We start from the raw sequence: 5,375 nt of genomic DNA, 5'->3' as shown, positions 1-5,375 counted from the left end.
AACACCCGGTAGATTTCTGCAAATCTATCGCGGAGGCGCGAGTAGAACTCGCACGCATACACGCATCTATGCAACGTGCGTTCATGGTGCGCGCGCAATTGGCACAAGATACCGAAAGGAAAAGAGAGAGAAGTAAAAGGAGCGAGAAGAAACGGGCAAGACAAGAAACGAGCGTGCATGCATGCATACTCACGCGCTCGCACGCACGCAGACGCACGTCGGCTGCGAAAACCGGCGTGCGAAAAGCGGCCAATCGCGAGCAGAAGTGGGAGTCGGTGGGGTCACCCACGTGGTCCAAGAACGGCCAATCGGTGCTCCATTGCCGGCGTATCTCGAGTCGGTTTCCCGCTCGTTTGCGTTCGCGTACAAGAGAGAAAAAGAGAGAGAGACAAGAAAACAGGAGAGTGCACACACAAGCGACGAATTCGCAAAAGAAGGAGAGAGAGAGAGAGAGAGAGAGAGAATGAGAGGGCTAGCTAAAAAGAGAGGAAGAGAGACGAGTTTGCATCGAGTCTCTCTCGATTCCTCTCCCCTTCCCTGTATCCTGGGAGGCAAAGGGGTGAAAGAGGGGCACGACGTGCCGAACGAGAGAGCCCCTTAGAATCCCGTCGCGTTGCGGTTTAGCCAAAGAGAAGAGAGCCTGTGGAAGGAAGGTGCGTCGTTGTCGCAAAAAGAGAGAGAGAAAGAGAGCGAGAGAGAGACGACGATCTTGGCGAACGCGCGCGTCCCTTAAAACTCGGAGCAATCGGGGCGAGCCATTTCTGCGAGGACACGCCGGCCGGTCTCCATCGTCGTCGTCGGTTTCTGCGATCGAGCTGCTGACGGACAGCCACCGGAAGCGCGTCAGATTCGCGCAACAGCGCCGCGTTTACAAGGCAGACGAAGAGAGAAGAAGAGAGAGAGAGAAAGAGACAGCGAGAGCGAGACCGCACACACAGTCGTCGCCTATCCGCGGATCGAGCGGCTCGCAGTCGGCCAGTCGAGGCGTGAGGAAGCTAGCAGCGGAAAACAAAAGAAGGTGCCAACCAAGAGCCCAAGTCGAGGATCGATCTCGTCGTCCAGAAGTCATCTAAGAAGGACCTCGTGTGCTTTCTCGCCCCCGTGCTTTCGCCCCCTTTTTTTTCCGCGTGTGTGCATTCCGCGTGATCCGCACGCAATCCGCGTTCGATCGTCTCGTCCTTGTGTCCATCTGGGAGTCCCATCGCCAGGATCCAACGCCACGTATCGTCGTTCCTCAGCGCAGATACGTCTCATCGTGCGAGAAAAAAAAAACAACGGACGCCTTCAGATCTCCTTCGCGATATAACCCGAAAACCGACTCTTGTCTCCAGCTATCGCGCGCACTTTTTTCCGTCATCGTTCTCCGCTCTCGCGATCCTCGTGATCCACGTCTCACCGCGTGTTCGCGCTCTCTCTCTCTTTTCCGCACCGGGTCCACGTAGACGGTGGCCCCGTGTCTACGACGAGGTCAGTACTCGGAGTCGGTCGTCCGTCGCGCGCACGCGCACCGTCTAATCCAAATCGTCATCGAGGCACCGATATACACGTGACCGAGGCCGCCGCGTACTCGGTGGAAGCCGGCATCATAGCGTCGAGAAGCGAGCAGCCAGCCACCATGTCCAAGCTCTACGTGGGCAATCTGCCGTCAGATTGCAACGAGAGCACTCTCAGGCAGCTCTTCCAGGAGCACAGCCTGGCGTGCACCACAATCCTGGTGAAGCGCGGTGGCTACGCCTTCGTCGACTGTGCCGATCAGTCCACGGCCGATCGGGCGATCGACAAGCTGAACGGTGAGTCGTTACGCTACATGAGATGAATCATTGCTTAGAGCTAAGCTTTGATGCTTTTATAATGCTTTTCACGTTGCTTTTCATCCTCACGACGACGACGACGACGACGATGATCAAGAGAAGGGAGACAAGAAGATCGAAGAGGAACGAGCGCCTACTTCGCTAATCATTTGTATACTAATAAAATGCTTTTAACGCTTTGCCACCTACGCTGCTGCTGCTTTCTCCCAAGCTTATGCCAGTTGTTGTTGAGAGCTTACAAACCTTTCCCATAAATATTAGTCGATATAAGCCAATATGCGCAAATTGTAGACTAATGGAGATGAAGATTCTAATCGCTTTTTAGATTCTATACGCATCCTTAAAATTTCTTTTTTATTATTTTCTCACTCTTGTCTAATTATTATCAGATGTCTCGCTGCTTATACAAAATCTTTTTATATTTAGCGCTGCTTGTCTGACACTTATCTCCTTTGCATTCGCGTTAAATATATGAGAGACAAAAGTGAGAATAATTGCATTGATACGCGCTGAAAACGAATCTTGATCTCCACGCTTTGTTTATACCGCTTCTTGCTAGATTGTAAGAACGTCGAGTGGATATAAAGATCTGCGTACAGCATGCTTCTAAATCATTAGAACGATTTTATCGAGCGTTTTTGAAGAGACGGCCGAAATCTCCCGGCAAGTCTCTCGAAAAATTTCTCCTTAAAATATATGTCACGTTGCCGTGTCACATCGATAGTTGACCGCCGATTGTTTTTTCTTTTCTTTTCTCGATAGAGAGCTTTGACATGAAATTGGATGACGTCCTCGAGAAACGTCTCTTTCGGTGCGTATGACACAAAATAACAACTCGATCTGACAAACGAAACTGTCAATATTATCAAAGATATCTCATGCGTTTTGAATCGAGAAATAATTGAATTTTCTAGTTGCTTTGATAAAAATATTAGTATTAGATAAAAGTATTCAAATAATTGCCGAATTCTAGTTACTCAGATAATAATATTAATAATATATCAAATCGTCCAAATGCGATATAAATTATTGGATAAATAAATAATTGAGACAATTTATTTCTACAACAACTAAAAAGTTTATATTAATGTACATGCTTCATACACACACACATGCAAACATAATTGGTGAAAAAAATAATTAGCAATTGAAATGTTTCATGCGTTTGATCATATTAATAATATAATAAATGGAAAGATAGTGACAGGAATATTTATTTAATATTGCGTTTGATAATCTCCAGTTTCGATTGTTGTCAGATTAAGACAGACGCGAGTTTAACGAGCATCCGGAATGAGAATATCGACCAAAAACCGCGCGGACAAACGCGTAATTGACCTCGTTATATCTATCGCACTTTCTAGGCTCAAGGATTCGGTTCAATTTGCGAATGAGATTACGGAATTTGCGAGAAAGAGATTCCGATTTCCATCGAAAAAAGGAGCGGCCTTTTGCACAAATTCCTTCTAATCTTACCGTGTGTTTTTCGGGGAGGTCCAGTATATCGACAAAAAATGTGATAATATCTTTTCTCGTTTTGAAGCCTACCGGTAAAATTGAATTGTTACAATTATCAGTGATAACATTGTCTCAAAAGTCGTTAGAAACGTCATCACAAATTAAACATGATTAATTCGAAATAAAACAATGATTAATTGAGAACATCCGGTGAATCAAGGATGACAAAGTAACACAAAATAATTTCCTTATAAGATTATATACAAATTTTTTAGAAAATTCAGATTCTTTATATATATATATATATTTTGGCTTTAACTTGGCTTCTGGATCAAGTCGGTGTCCCTTGTGAGAAGTATTTCGTTATTTTTCCCCAAGTTGCGGAACGAGAGTTCTGTCTGCTCAACTGGCGCGGAAAAATTATCCACGTGGTGAGACGGAGGCACGTATCGATAAAATGGCGCCAATTTTGATGCGACAAGGTCGCGTCTGTGTGCGATAAGTCACTGATAATGGCGCGCGTCGTCTCGATCGCTCCGATTACGAGACTGGCGTCTTCCCGCCAAAACCAAGCACGCATTAGCGTGAGGATTAGCGAAAGCGATAAAAAAACAGTTCTTTCCGGAAAGAGCATAAATACTGGCACCCGCCGAGAGAGAAGCATTTTCTTTCTATAAATTTTTAACAATTGCTCCTCAGGAAGCAATATCTCTCTCTCTTTCTCTTCAACAATACTGAAAAACTACTTGTATACCTGAAAGAGATTTCGTTATTTTATATATACATGCTATGCTTGAAAAAATCCTATTAATTTAAATCTGTGCAATGGGTCCGCTTTGGAATGTCTTGCTTTTTATTACCGTGAATTTTTAGAAGAAATCTGTAGAACAGATGTTCTTGCAAAAGCAAGAACGAATCGAGAATTCTGTGACTAAACCGCGTTTTTGGAAAGAGACTTTTATACTTTGACTTTTCTCTATCGAAATGCTTCTCTACACATGTGACGCGCGCAAAAATCATCAGCCAAATGGAAGTTAACTATGCGTGACAAGACGTTAGGAGGCTGAACGCGTCCGTTAATCGCTAGATTGTCGGCGACAATATTAGTCGAAGCTACAACTCTACTACATCACTCTCGCATTCGTTTGAAATTTTAAACGACATATATCGTATAATTTGATATAAAATGCTCGCGTCGAGAGTCATTGAAAAAAAAAAAAAACTAAGTTTTCCCATCAAAACTGTTACACTATTTTCTGTTTATTCATCGAGAAATCCATTTATAAAACAGTGAACTGATAATAGTAGCGGCGCTTTACGAATAACCAGTTTAGAGAGACCTGAATAAAATTTCTAACGGAAAATGTGTGTATAGGAGAAAAAACATATTTCTCCTTAAAAGAATCTGTGTGTAATCTCGAAGAGGAAAAATTATATATTAAATAGATATCGCATACAACTCTTATATATATTTCGCGTCGAGATTTCTCTCCCGACTCATCTTGATATAATCCTGATCTAACGTTCCCGACTTATCCCGTCGATCGTGAGAATTTTGAACCGGCACTATGAGAGAGGAGTCACGCCCGGCGACGAGTGGTAATCGGTCGACGAGTTCTCCCGAAGAGAAGAAATGTGGTCAAGGTCGTGAATGGCGGCGCGCGCGCGCTTGACGTATGAAGCTCCCGCCGTCGCCCCCGCTCGTTCTTCTCCCCCCACCCCTTTTACCCCCTCGCTCCCTTCCTTCTCCGCCGCCTCCGCCGTCGCCGCCATCGCCGTCTTCTCCGAGGTTGAAATTTACATCGCGAATAGCCGCCGACCTCATCTCCTCCGCTTCGCCACCGCGCCGAAAAATCGACTAGTCGCGACTCGTCACGTTCCGCGGCGGCCATGCCTCTCTGATATTCAGATCATAAATTCCATTGACGGACTCCCCGTGAACGCTCCCATCTCGCGCCCATCTCGTTACAGCGTGTTAATGCACGCGCGTGCATATTCGGGGCCGCGTCTCCATCCTCGAACTTCTTGAACGAGGAAACGCACGAAGCTCGATTCTCGCCGATTCCAACGGAAAACGCGATTCAAAGACGCGTTCTAGAAACAGCT

The sequence above is a fragment of the Formica exsecta genome, unplaced genomic scaffold, assembly GCF_003651465.1.
Source record: "Formica exsecta isolate Colony F162 unplaced genomic scaffold, ASM365146v1 scaffold258, whole genome shotgun sequence".
In the NCBI taxonomy this organism is placed as follows: Eukaryota; Metazoa; Arthropoda; class Insecta; order Hymenoptera; family Formicidae; genus Formica; species Formica exsecta.
This window is presented reverse-complemented; position numbering follows the sequence as displayed.